The following is a 14,521-nucleotide window of genomic DNA, read 5'->3' on the forward strand; positions in this document are numbered from 1 at the left end:
ACATCAACATTCTAGAGGATCCTGAGATGGAATTACCACCTCCAAAAATGTCAACAGCTCTGCCTATGTCATTCCATCAAATCTCTTCTCTCTTGCAAAATCCTGTCCACTGACTTTTATGCATAGAGAAGAAGACAGCACAAAGCACTTTGAAGCCAGGTAAATTTCTTCCCTCCCTTAAATTGATGACGTTTCATACCACAGTCCCGGACAGTGTTAGCTAAGGTGGCAACTGGGTGAGCACTAGTGTGACGTCAGAGACTGTCTAGGGTCGCTGGGGTGGGGACAGCTGGGAGCTCAGCTCAGTCGGCTTCTCGTCTGGCTTTCCTCCCACATGCCTTTCTCTTCTCCGATATCCAGACATGAGAAAGGCCACCTTGAATCACCTGAAATGAAGAGTGTCCAATCTTGCCGTTGTATGCATATCAGACTCACTTGTAGTAGTTACTGCTTCAGATTATGTGAGAAAATAAGGTCAGGAATTCTCTTCTCTGAAGAATGACGGAACTGAGCTGCCGTTGACAAAAGCTATTGTTGCCTCCTTCTATAAGATAATGTGGGTGGACCTGAGACTGCTGGTTATCACTGAAGAATTTGCTATTGAAATAAGTCAATGTTATCATCACCCATGTTACATTTACTTGAGTTTTTCCTTTTTATTTCTAACAAGAGGAGTTCTTTCATTTTTGGAGGGAGGGGAAGAGGTGGGAAACCGAAAGAGAAAATTCTAGACTGAGTGTAATGGGTGTTGCAAAATATTTGTCTTTCATTTTATGCACTCTTGAAAAGCCTACTGACTCTCTCTTCAAACCCATTTAAAGCCTTCATTGATTGAGTAGTATTTCTGTGTTATGGATTAGGTTATTTCCATGATTTGGGGAGAGAAAGGGGACTCAGGCCTACGTAGGAATCACACCAGCTCACCAGCTAGCATAGATTCTGAGCCTGATGTAGAAATTCCATTTTTCGTGACCAATCTGATTCTTTTTCCGCTAAACTGACACCACTTTATCTTTTTTTCCAAGCAAGTCCCTTGAAGGAAACACTGTTGTCCTATGCTTATAACTCGTAATTAACTGTGGTGAGGAAATGTGGGTAGCAGAAATAGATAAATATTTTAAGAGTGTCCTGAGCTTAATTTTATTTATTTTTTCCAATTTCAGCCTCTTACCCACCCAAGTACCTTTTTTTTTTGGAGATGCTAAACATTTTGACTTGTTTTGTCGTCTTATCCGTTTTTTAAAAATACATTCTCAAGATTCTAGTAAAGAATAAAATACCCAGAAGTTGAATGAAATGCTGGGAGGTAAAACAAGGCAAAACGAGCACTCTGAATTATCTAGAAATTCCCTTGAATAGCTTGTCATTGTTTTCCTTCAGTTTTTAGAAGGAGAAAAGACAAAGCCTCCTGTTGAGACTATTCACCACGTCTCACCCAGTGACTGGTTTTTCACGAGCTGTGATCAGCTCAGCGTGCCCGTGTACCCTGGGCTCTCTGCGAGAAGACTCAACAGCCGTCCCTGGGCTGGGTGCCGGGCCTCCCCCCGCCCCTGACAGACGGCCACCAGCCTGCTGGAACTCTTCTCCCTCTAGAGCCAGCCAATTCCATTTTTGGAGAACACAGATTGTTAGAAAGCTCTTCCTTAAATAGAATCCAAGTTTGCTTTTCTTGAACTTTCTCCCCTTGGCTCCCATCGTGCCCTCGAGAGCTGCTCTGCTAAAGCGTCTCCTCTCCTGTGGAATGACGCTGTCCTCCAGGCTTCAGTCTCAGCTCGGGCACACATGTCCTTGGAAACGTCTGCACTAAGCATTGTATATTATAAAACTACAAATACAGTGGTGTTTTGAACATCGTATCTGTCAGTAGCAGTTCGTGTTCGTAGTGCACAGTCTCTCGGAGGTCCGTATTGCTATCACCAGGGAGAGATGCCCCCACTTTTTGTCTGTTTTTTGTTTTGATGTGTTTATCATGTTTACCCAAAGCCTTGCTTTTGTTGGACAAGGAGAGAGCTCATTATCTTGGCATGGGTTTCCGTTGCCCTCGTGAGCAGTATCAAAGGGCAGGGAGGCCCCCCGACAAGAAATCACCACGGGGCAGTGGCTTCTTGCTTCTCCACAGCCAGACTTGACGTGGCCGCACTGCCAGGCAGGAAGGTGAGAGGACAGTCGCAGCCCAGCCTGCTTCCCCCAACCCCATCTCCCTCCCTTGCTGAGGAGACTGGAGCCAAAGCGCACATGGCTTCCTGTTAGATTACCGTCACCAGCGTGCTGCCGGAGTTACAGCAGGATTGTAGGTCAACCTTTAAATGATCTCTACTGCCTATAGGAAGGAGTGAAAACAGCATGGAAAACTACTCTGCGTCGGTGGACCTTCTGAGAGCCACTCGTGGCATCATCCACAGTTGTAATTTTTACTGCTGTGGAAACCCACCTTGTTTCTAAATCTGTGGTAAGATTTCCCTGGCAGATGCCTGGTTTGAAATAAAATAGCGCCAGAGTCCCCAGCAAAGCCAGTGTCATAAACGTGTGTTCACATCTCTAACTGCAGGTAACTGGAACTCTCTAGAGTCTTCTCCTGCTTTCTTATGCTCATTTGCTGTGTCGAGGTTGGTAGTGAATTGAATTTACTCATATGTAATCCTTTGTTAGAGGGACTTCTAGAAAGCAGTACCTTTGACACAAAGGTCTCTCTGTTAAAAAGGATTGATGTTCTATTTTTTTGTTTAATAATTTATAATTGAATTAAAACAATATGAGCTCTTATTTGCACATGGGCAAAACTGAATCTCCTGTCATATTCAATTTATGATCAGGAACAGTGAAAGAGAACTTCCCCAGAGAGGACAAGGAGCAGTTGTGAAGAACCGTTTCTGCTGGCAGAGCCCAGCTGATGTTTGAAGGGCTCGCACTGCCCAGCTCCCCGCCCAGCGGGAGGAGCGTTCCTGGGCTGCAGTCTCATCTTGATATTGCAGCCTGACTTATAAAGTCATGCGGGTTAGGTGTTTTCAAGCACTGGGCTAGATCTTTTGAGATGGGGAAGCTGCGCCCGGGGAGGTATTTTTCAGAGATTTTCCTTCAGGCTACTGAAGAACAGTTTTTGTTACCACTTCCCGATAGCAGCTGGAAACCACCAAAACCCCCAGGGTAACCCTCTGCTCAGTGGTTAACTTAGGTGTAGGTGCTGACTTGGGTTACCCAAAACCATACGGTTCCATTTCTAGCCTATTAGTAACCTCCTCGGAGGGTTTGTTCCAAGGCCCACATGTCCGTTGCTAATGGCCTCTCTGTCGTCTGGAGCCAGAGTGACCTGTCCCCCAGGGTTGCTGCTTTCGCACTTGTCCCATGTGACCATACATGACCATATGTGAGGCCAGTTAGAAACCTACAGTGGCTAGCACCAGGACTCCCGGCTCTGTGACACCAAGCCAGAACTGGAGCGGAGAGGGCCTGAAAGGGCCTCCCGAATGCTCACTAAAACCGCCTTGTCCTCCTTGGAGTCCAGGCTTTTGGACGGGGTGGGGTGGCTCCTTCCTGACATTCACGAGGTTCTTAGAGGCATACCCCTGCTAGGATTGACTTGGGCATGGCTGACGTCCCCAAGAACATACTACTAGTCACAGGTATGGGAAGAGACGGGACTTCAGCTCACACTTGAGGTCTTTTTTTACTACACTGTGTTGAATATCAGAGTTTGGTAGGTGGGCATTTGATAGGACTTCGTCACAGAGACAGCAGTTAGAATATCAGAGGAGAGTTCAGTGACACCAGGGTCTTTATTTTAGAGATGAAAAACTTACTGGCAAAACCTGAGTGGAGTCTGAGAGTTAGATGGTAATACTCTATAGATGTTAATTTCCTGATTTTGATGGTTGTAATGTGGTTTCAGAGGGGAATGTCCTTGTTTGTGGAAATACAGCGTATTCAGGTAATGGAACATCACGTTGGCAGCTTCCTCTCAAATGGCTCAGGGAAAATAATGTTCTTTGTGCTATTCTCGTTACTTTTCTGTACATTAAAACCGACGGACAGACATAAGAGTGGTTTAGAGACCACCCCAGGCTATAAAGTGGGCCGGAGCAGAGGAGATGTAACCTGCGTTGTCTGGGCATTTACGGTGTTACAGTGTCTTAAATTTGGCATAAGCCTTTCAGAGATCAGAGGGTGTCACCGCGTACCTGCTGAGATTGGACCCAGAACATGAGAGTAAGGCCATGTGTGAACGAGTCCTACTGATTATCCTTCAGAATGGTTTCCCCCAGTCCTTGATTCAGAACTTTCTGTAATGTTCCAGCGGGTTCTCTGCATATCTCCAGCGTGAGAGTGAGGAAATCCTGCTTCTTGCCGGATCAGCCCAGACTGTTTTGAGCCAGTTCAGTATACGCTTTTTTGTTATAACAGATAGGGAGAGTGACGGTCAGAAATGGTCTCCTGGGCTCACACCTCTGTGATTGTGCGGGACGGGAGGGAATTTGCGTTTAGACACCGCCGGATTGTGGAGGTTTGCTGTGATTATAAATGTTCTCAGCAGGTCTGAATCAGGGCAGGTGGTTCCCTATAAATGAAACGTGGGTCATGAATGCCGCAGGCTCTGACTGTGGGAGCCGAGTCTGAGTTTGAGTTGTCCCTTCCTCGCTCTGTCCCTTGGAAATCCCTTCTGAGCCCCTTCCTTCCCTGCTGAGTGACATTTGAGAACAATAGCCAAAGGCTTTGAGACAGGGATGCCCACATTCTGCAGGGATCAGCACGGTGACAGGGTTATGTTCAGATAGGAAGTGGGAGCCTGGCCAGACGTTATTTCATCTGGTGGGACGTGAAGAAAGGGTAAGGTTTAGTCCCTGAAGCTAAAGCTTGTGAAGCTTGTGATCTAACTGGGAAATAACACTGGCACAAACCAGCAGTCTGCATTCGAACAGTGGCATGGTCCCTGCCTGGCCCCTTGGAAACTGGGCCTGGATTGTGCAGTTCAGGCCTCTGTCCTATCCTTCAGGAGGCAGTGTAGCCTGGTGGTTAGGAGGGAGACTTGAGTCCTAGACCACCACGTTCAAATCCAGGCTTTGCCACAAGCTCATTGAGTGGCTTCAGGCAAGCTGTTGAACTCCCTAAGCCTCAGCTGCATCCTCTGTAAAATGGGCGAGTGATTACTTGTCTCGTAAAATAGTTGAGAATCCAGTGAAGTCGTTCATGTCAAGACTGCTTCGGGCTCAGCTGAGACTTATGGGAGGAGGTGGGGCTTGAGCTGAGGGAGGGAGAGCACACGTGAAGATTTGAAGGACATTAAATGAGTCAGCTGGACTGGAGTGAGGGAGAGCGCTGGGGAGTCCTGAGTGACCGGGGTGTGCCTCATTCTGAAGGCCCTGATCACTAGGCCTGATGCCATTTGAGAAGGGAACCCCTAAGATTTCCACACAGTGGACAGAGGAGGTGACCATCTGGGTGTCCAGAGGTGTCCTGATCCTGGTCTTCAGGGAGGGACTGAAGGGAGAGGGCCAGTCTGTCAGCAGCAGGTGGGGTGGGGCCTCAGGTGACCCTGACGTTGTCAGTCCTGAGCTCAGCAGGGGGAATGGAGGGCGACAGGAGAGGGGTGTTGAAGGAACACCCCAGGACTCGGTGTTGGCTGGATGTGGAGCTGCTGGAAGAAGAATTAGTCACACGATGACTCACGAGTTTTGAGCCTGAGTGAGTGACCTGCAGAACGACTCAGGGAGTTAGGGGAGTAGGAGGAGAAACTGGGCCGTGAGGGTGATACCTGTTGGAGTTTTAATGACGGCAGGACACGCAGCGGAAATGTTCAGTAGGATGCTTCAGGAGACACAAGATTCAGATTTTGGTATAACGTCCTTCCTATTTTTAAGTGAGTTTTAGTTTTTGGACTTGTATATAAATAGTTCCATCTAGGGTCTGCAGTGGAGACCTGACATTTCTGAAGCAGCTCATCACATACCTCAGCCAAGCTTTCAGTCTTTGTGTTGTCTTGAGGTTGGGTCCCAGGCCTCTTGCCACCACAGCCCTCCCCTGGCAGGAAGACCCACAGGCGGCCCCGTGACAGCTGGTGCCCAGGGGCCCGCAGGCTCCACCGCCAGCATTCTCTGTGCTCTCGACCGCCATTCCCTGCAGAAAAACGTGTCTCCCCACACCCCAAAGCCAAACAAGTTGATGAAGCAGAAAATTTCAAACCAAGACCCCAAGGCTGATTTTGTATACGTTTCTCCAGTGAGTGGACGGTAGTAGTTTCTCTTTGAGTGCCTGATTTGTGCCAGCTACTGTGCCAGGTGCCTGCATACATCTTTGTTTAATCTTCACAATAAGCCTAAGAGGGACGTAATCATATCTTCATTTTTCACGTGAGAAAAATTGAGACTTGGAAGATAAGTGATAAGCCCAAGGACACAGAGTGAGCGATGGGATTGAAATTCAAACCAGGTCTGCCCGACTTCCACCTCTGTTGTTGTTGATCAGCCTCAAGAATTGGGGATTCGGACTGGAGGGTGGGAGGATGAGACCTGCTTGGCATTGGTGTTGGTGAATCCGGTCACTCCAGGCCCCACCCTCACAGCTGTCTCGGTTTCCACCACTCTTGCTCCTAAAGGGCCAAGGGGCCAGCTCCTTCAGTGAGCACTGTTTTCTCCCCGACCCCGAGGGATTTGCTTATTGATAACTCTGCTGGTTCCTTAACATTGCAGGGAGCAGGAGCCGTTTGTTACAGAGATTCAGAAGCCGACTGTCACAGGAACAGATCTCCTTTTTTGTAAATTGATTTTTACGTTGGCAGCAGTTTTGTCAGCAGCGAGCACGCCCTGTGCTGCTGCACGCATGCTATCTCAGCCATCTGGGCCAGTCAGTGTCTTTGTATGACACAGATTTCTGCACACAGGTATTCCTCAGAATTGTAATCTCTGGAATGCCTGTGTTTTATAAAACTATTCATGTAAGACAGGCATACTATAAAAATATTTGGAAAATACAAAAAAACGTAAATCACCTGTGATCTCATCACCTAGAAATAATCACTGTCTGTGATTATTTAATTTTATTAAATTTTATTATTTAATTATTATTGTTATTATTAAATACACACCATTTGTGTGTATTTTCTCAGTATTTGTACACACACATAATCAAAATCAGCACATAGACGGCCCTTGATGTTATCGGTACTGGCTGTCACCGCGCAGGTAGGCCGGCGCGTATCAGGCTCTTTGCAAGGGGGGCTGATCCCAGCACGTGCTGGGGAGGAGATTGACCAGCTGAGTTTGGCGGACACTTCCTGGTCGGCAGTGGTCGGGAGGCTCACTGTGTTTTGTATATTCTATCAAACATGTAAGAGGAGAAGCTGGTTCTTTATGGTGCGTTTGTCTTAGCAACAGTTTGTTTTTCTGGGTTGAATGTTGTTCAAGAATAAGAATATTACTGTTAATCTTTCTACGTGTCACTGATACATGCTTCCTAACCTGAGTCACTCTCTAAGCAACCAGTTCTTCAGTTCACAGAAGTACAAGCCACACCATACCATGAAAGTCTGTATGTAACACAGAAAAGAAGGTTAAGATATCTCACTTTAATTTTAAGCCTTCAACTTCGCCAAAACATTATCACTTCTTCACCGTGTTAAAACAGGGCCTCTGTGGGCTCTCAGAGCTGCATTGGGCTCTTCAAGTTTATCTCAGTCTCTGTTGTGTAATCTACCATTGCTTGACCGTGAATCAAATACAGTGTATCATAATGTAGAATTCTTTAGAATTCGGTCTTACGAGATTGTTCGGGATAGAAATGACCTTCCAAATGTGTTGCCCACATGGTAAGGAAACTTCTACAGTGATTGTCGTGCCGGCCACCCAAAGTAAACTTGGATTCATTTTTATATACCATAAGCTTCCAAGTATTGAGAACCAAAAATGTAAAACAACTCGCAACAGATTAGTGGGAGGATAATTAGAGAGAAAATAGAGACAGTTTGTTAAAAAGGATGCTAATGGGAGGAAAGCCAGGAGAGACGATGGGAAGCGAGAAGGTGTCTGTGCCCTTGAAAGCCGAGGAGAAGCGGGTGTGCATTATCCACACGGTGTACAGGTGGGTATGTGAGACCACTCTCTGTCCCCTGGGCTGAGTGGTGCCCCCTCGCTTCCTGAGGAATGACAAGAACGTCAGGGAAAGTGTTTCCCAGTTTATTTCCCAGAAACTGGCGTGTTGGTTGCTTCTTATTAAAATTATTGTATTTTCTTCAGTTTTCTCAAGAGCATGGAGAAAACACCCTTTCCTGACTCAAGAGTTACTCAGGTGGGAGCCTTCAGTTTTAGAATAGGGAGCCATGAGCTAAAAAGGCTTCGGAACTAAACTAAAATCTTCTTACCATGTCTCTGACTGCGTTTCCCCATATGGCGTGCTCTCTTTTTTAGACCCTATCCATGTGTCCCCAGAGTTTCTTTCTCTGTTACATCTTCGTGTCTGTCCCCTGGGGCCGGCACGGTGTGCAGAGGGGCACTGATTTGCCAGCACGTGCTGTGGTGCACACTGCCAAGCCCCTTGGGTGGCGGTAAGGCTGGCAGAGGTGCCTCTTCTCCCGCTGAGCCCCCTGCCCAGCTCACCACTGCCCTCTGTACCGGGGGCAGGTAGAACAAACCTGTGACCTCCATGGGACCTGGCGTCTTCGTGACCAGAATTTGCCTTCTCCAAAGCTGCGTGTGACCCCGTGAGCCTTTCTGTCCATCGTCGCTTGGAAGGTGGGGCTCTGTTCCACTTCCTGCGTGAAGGCCCACGTTGCATTGATGGAGCGTTCTCTTTGTGACTGTTCATAGGGGCCCACCTGTCGTAGCTGTTCCTGACACACACAGCAGGAGCAAGCTGAGGCCTGCCCCCCGGGAGCGTTTCAGGGAAGAAACAATACATGCACACCTCTAGTGAGAAAGCACCACCTGTCCCTTTCTCCACTTGATCCTGCCCTTGTCCTCAACCAGAAGGGAAAGCAAGGAGATGATGTAATAATAGCAGTAAACACAATAATGGACATCGTTTGTGCGCTCGCCGTGAGCTAGACCCTGCGCTGTCGTTCCTCAGTCATTGGACCCTCATAAGAGCCCACGAGTGCCGCTGATGTCCTTATATCCCAGGTGAGGACACCGAGGAGCAGGGATGTTACCGAACTGCCAAGGCCAGAAGCTAGTGGGTGTGGACGCTGGGCCAGGAGCTTGGTCTGCAGTGTGTTCAGGTGTCTCTGCCAACCAGTTGCCACCTGCACGTCCCCCGTGAATGTGCTGTCCCTTGACTCGTTTTCATTTATTTATCATAGTTCATTTTACTTAGCAGGTGTGGTCTTAAAAAGTTGCATGCGTGCTGAACTTTTGCCAGTGGGTTGACACTTTAGTGCTTCAGAATGTTGTTATCTCGTCCTTGCCACGTCTCGTAGGCCCTTTTGCATATTCAAAAATGCTTGTGCTAATGGCTTGGGTATATGTGTTGAGAGGTACTAAATATGTATTTTGAATTAAAAATTATAATTTTTTAAAGTTCTTTTCTTTGGCATCTGTGTTACCATTTGACTTTCACATTTGATAGAAAATCCTATACTTCTAAACCATATTTTTTCAGGCTGAAACATTTGGTTGTGTTATTTGCCTGTCTGCTCACAAATGAACAGGCTCCCTTATGGCCAGGGACGGAAATTCCTGTTCGGAGCTCTGGGCACATGGACCCGTGTGATGGTAGGCCCTCTGCTCCTGGCACCTCTCCCTCAGAGCTGGCTCCTGGTAATCTGCCCACTGGAAAAGGTACCTTCTGGGCACAAAGGTGATGAATAGGTCTTTGTCCCTCCCTCAACCCGCAGCCCTACCTGGTCAGTGCGGGTTTGCCTCAGGGATGGCAGCTCCTTTCCATCTTACGAGTCTCCTTCCTCCCTCTAGTCCTGGACCACCTCTCTCCCAGAACTCGGGGGCTTTGTATGACACGCAGTAGAGCGTTTCATTATAGGGTGATGGGTCGGCACCTAAGGCGCATATGCCTAGGAAAAATAAAATAAAAGTAAAATCTGGATTCATTCCAGTTTGGGGGAGGGCAGACAGGAGGGTGAATCAGGACTAGTGTACCTCGGATCCTCAGACACAGGGCAGCTAGAGGAGGGCCTTCCCACCCTGGCCACTGGGTCACTGACTTCCAGGTGTGTGAGTGCCCAGCACATAGTCAGGTCTGAGAGTTTTGTTGGAGGGTGGAAGGGAGGAATAGTTGTGGGGCAAGGTTGGCATGGCCTGTACTCAGGAGGTATGCTCATTGTGACAGCAGCCTGCTCCTACCTAATCTGTTAACGCTCCTGGGACCACAGGTGCGTGTCATTGGAGAGATCAGTCTGGAAGGACTGATGAGTGCATGTGAGATAATGGTGGTGAGATAGGAAGTGGAGTTTATTAACTGAGCAAACGTTTATTGAATGCCTGCCCCGTGCCAGGCCCTGAGGCTACAAGATGACTAAACATGAGCTTTCCCTGGGAGATAAACACAGTGCGCTGAGGCAGGTGCTGAAATAGTGCTGGGTAGTTGGGAGAAACACTGAGTCTCTCGTGGGGAGTGACATCGCATTATTTTAGTGCTGTTTACAGATCTAAGTGCTGAGCAGATCTTTGGGATCAGGCCTTGTTTTACTGCGGGGAAGGCCCTCAGCAAGTTAGTCCTGCCTGTGATGTTGTCCCATGGGCCGTAGTGCCTGCGGGCTGGTCAGGGGGATGCAGATGGACTACGCTTTTGGAAAAAACACTGGCTTTCATTTTTAAAAGCTTGACTTAAACTACTAGAGGAAGGAAGGTTCCAGGCCCAACTTTATGCTCAACCTCTTTTGTTTCTAGCGCGTCCTGGCTATCCAAAGACTGCATTCTCCCCTCTTGTTACCAGGACCCTGCAGAGCGTGGGTGGAGCTGTTGTGTGCTGACAGCAGTAACGGCAAGGCTGGGATTTTATGCAAATGAAATCGGTGCCTAGAGAGAGACATGGAAGACCCAGAAGGCTGTCAAGGGCTACATTTAGTCCCTTGTCTCAGAGTGGTTAGCAATTTAGTCGTTCTTCTTTAAGCATATCCAGTTCCTGTTGGTGAGTCCATGGTGCCAGGTAAAGAGTGTTTTCTACCAGTGGGACACTGGGAAGAGAGTTAGGTTGACAAACTTTTTGCTTTGTCTGACACAGCTGTGCCAGCCTCAACTGGACACGTCTCTGCTCCAGTGTGGCCCTGTGTCCAGCCCCATCCCACGTTCTCCTCTCCCCCTTGCTCTCCACAGCCCCGTGCAGCCTGTCTTTGCCACACACACTTTTCCTCTCCTGAGCTCGTCGTGTCCAGTTAGTAACATGTTTCAGCCGCTGCATAACACAAGGAATGGACGCTAATGGAAGCAGCTCAGTGAGAGCATTCATGCCTGAGTCTATTTTGACTTAGATTTGGCCTTGTCTGAAATCAGTTTGTGCTGAAGAGCCTGTCCCACTCTCTCAAGCTGCCCTTGGGGTTTCTCTGACAACCCGTACCTAAGATACTGGCCACAGAGAGTTCATCTGTGCCCATTCTAAGTCAAATCTGATAGTCCCCGGAAAATCGCGCTTAGATTGCATTGGTTGGTTAGGCCTAATGTCTGTGGCGACCCAGCATCACAGATTTCTCATGATGGCTCTCCAAGTAAACATTTTGATCCCAAGATCCTCTGGTGTTAGGAAACACGTGCACCAGCCCCGCAGTTAATCGTGACATGGCGGCGGCGTCATCGCTTCATCACCCCACCCTCACTCCCACACCCAAACCTAGGTGCTCCCAAACGATTACTATATTCTTTTCCACCTACCCAAAAAACCACTTTTTTAAGTGGGAGTCAACAGTTTGGCATATTTAAGGAGGTGGGATGGGAGAAGAGGAGTGTGAGTGGGGGAAGCGTAGTTTCACTTTTTTCAGAGCTCTTAACTGAAGTGACACAAAGTTAACTCAAAAGTAGATAAAGCAAAAAAAAAAAAAAGAAGAGGAAAATGTAAAGAGGGAATTGGCGGGCTCACGTCATTGGGAAGCCTGGTTGGATCCAGGGGCTCAACTCCTGTCATCGGGTTCTGACTCCCTCTGAGCCTCATTCCTGCTCACCTCGGCCGCCTCATTCTTCACATAGACGCCTACAGATGAGATGGTCTCCCCACGACAGCAGCCCTGGGCCCGGGGGGTGCTCTGACGCACACGGCTGACGTCCCCATGGCCCAGTGGAGGTGGGGATGGGCCCTGCTGAAGCCACCAGAGCAGAGTTTTGTTGAATAAGAGAAGGGGTAAAGGGTGCTGAGCAGATTAAAACGACAACAGAAAACCACTGCATTAATCTTAAATGGTCACCTTTCAAAAAATCTTAAGTTCAATAAATCTGAGTTTTTTCCCTTTATATATTCAGATATTTTGATCATAAATTTTGGCACTGAATAGTCTCTGAATAGTGGAAGCTAATCTTACCAGGATATCTGAAAAACTAGATAGAAATTAAATGCATGTATAATAACATGAAAAGCTGTTAGAAGCCAAACACTAAATATGTCCTAACTCTTATATGAAAAGTTATGTGGCCACTTTATACCTAATCAAATCTTGTCAGATCTCCTTAATGTTTAATAATAAAAGCCTTTCATAATTTTTAGTTAACTTTAATAATAGGCCCTAATGCAGGAAATCTCCACAAATTAATAACCTCTATTCTTAACTTAGTATAAATGGCATTTTAAGTATAAGGAAGCTTTCTAGTTAAATATGGTTTATGTAATAGATCTGATTAGTAACAAAAATAAAATGGCTTTGCCACAGAGCCCCTAAAACTTGGGTGTGCTATGTCTAAATGAATTGGCTTGAATATATTTCTGAACTACCAAATTTGTTTGACATTTTATCTTAAATCTCCAGAACTCCAGCTGGAACATGACAGTGGAGCATATTTTAAAGTCATCTGTTATAACATCCCTTTATCTTAAAAGGAGTATATAAAAGATTTTGACTTTAAAATCACTAACATTAATAATGTATGACATATTCAAGCTTTTATTAGAACTCAATCTCTAATGTATGTAATTTTATTCAAGAAAGTTAAAATGTGCTTATTATTGTCAATGAAAATGTAACTCAGGATCAGAGATCCAATAGCTCGATACTAGGAAATCGTCACAAAAGCTGAAAAGTGTAGCTTACTTTTAAGTCCGACTCAGCTCTTAGCCACTTAAAATTATGCTGTCTGCCCATAGAGTAAGAAATACCATTCCTGATTGTACTCATGTTATTTTTTATTATTATTATTAAATGGAGATAAAACTCATTGCATATATTGTGGCTGCTCTTTAATGTGACAGCTGTGGAAGTGGCTCTGTCACGGAGCTTGTTCCCATCCTCCCTTGGCCGCAAACCCAGTCCCTCCCAGGCTGCTCTGTGCTCAGGGGTCTGTAGCCTTGCTGTCCAGCCTGGCTGCTGACTGGCCTGGACACCTGGGGTGAGGGCTCCACCTATCCGAGACTGTGGCCGTCTTGTCTGTGGAGCATACTGTCGAGCAGCCTCCTGCCCAGGACCCCTGGTAGAGGAATGAGAGCATTGGAGCTGCTGGGGGTGGGAAAGGGGGGGCATGAAGGGGGTAAGGGAGTGTGGGGTCTTCTGCCCCACCCGGTCTCCTAGGCAGCATAGGGCCCACTCCCCACAGCAACAGGCTGAACACAACTGAGCAAGCCGATCTCTGAGATTTCTTCTAGCTTTTAAATACCACAACTTTATGAACCTAGAATTAAGGAAACAGATGTTCTCAGAGCCTAATCTTCATGGTAGAAGTTAAAATCCTGATCACTCCTGAGCACGTGCAACAGCATCTTGCTTTTTTTTTAACAGTGATTTCCATTCCTTCTTTGTGCTTCTTTCTTCTTGCAAAGGTGCTGCACTTTGTACTTTATTGAACAAGCTGCAGAGGAAGTCATTACTTTGCCAAAAAAAATGTTACTTAACATCACCTAATACAGTATGCCAGCCATTGGAAAGATTTTCTAATGGTCACATTCTGGTTATTCTCATCCATAATATGGTTTAACCAAAGCGTGCTGCAGCAAACCTCCAACCAAAATGTTCAAACACCAAATAAATTCTGTACAGTCAGATTTTATGATTACCTTGAGAACTAAAGAAAAGCACGTCATTTGAACTCATCACAAATCTTGATAAAACACACACCTCAGAAAACAAGTAAGTCATGGCAGGGATTGGAGCTGCCTGGTGTCCTGCACGGTGCAGCCTCCCATACCTGAGAGAGGGTGCAGGTGAGGGAGGAGGCCGGGCTACGGGCCTGCTCTTGGGAGGTTCTGCCTGTCCCCGGCTGCACAAGGGATTAGTGATTGGGCCCAAGGTAGGCAGGCTCAAGGGAAGGTGCTAGAAAGTGGGTTCTCCCAAAATGTGGCACAGAGAGGGGGTGAGGAGAATCACTGGTTAATGAGATCTTCTGGTCCGCCGGGTTTTATTAGTTACTGTTTACTTATGGTAGGTGAAGATGGCCTGAGACTTTGCCAAACA

The 14,521-nt window shown here is 46.9% G+C and overlaps 1 protein-coding gene across 3 annotated transcripts in view; it reads left to right on the forward strand.

The window, feature by feature from the left end:
* Positions 1-14,521, forward strand: part of NCK2 (NCK adaptor protein 2) — a 137,289-nt gene that overhangs the window by 97,911 nt on the left and 24,857 nt on the right. The window lies entirely within an intron of this gene.

The sequence above is a fragment of the Ceratotherium simum genome, chromosome 40 (assembly GCF_057802395.1).
Source record: "Ceratotherium simum simum isolate JZ-2026a chromosome 40, ASM5780239v1, whole genome shotgun sequence".
Classification (NCBI taxonomy): Eukaryota; Metazoa; Chordata; class Mammalia; order Perissodactyla; family Rhinocerotidae; genus Ceratotherium; species Ceratotherium simum.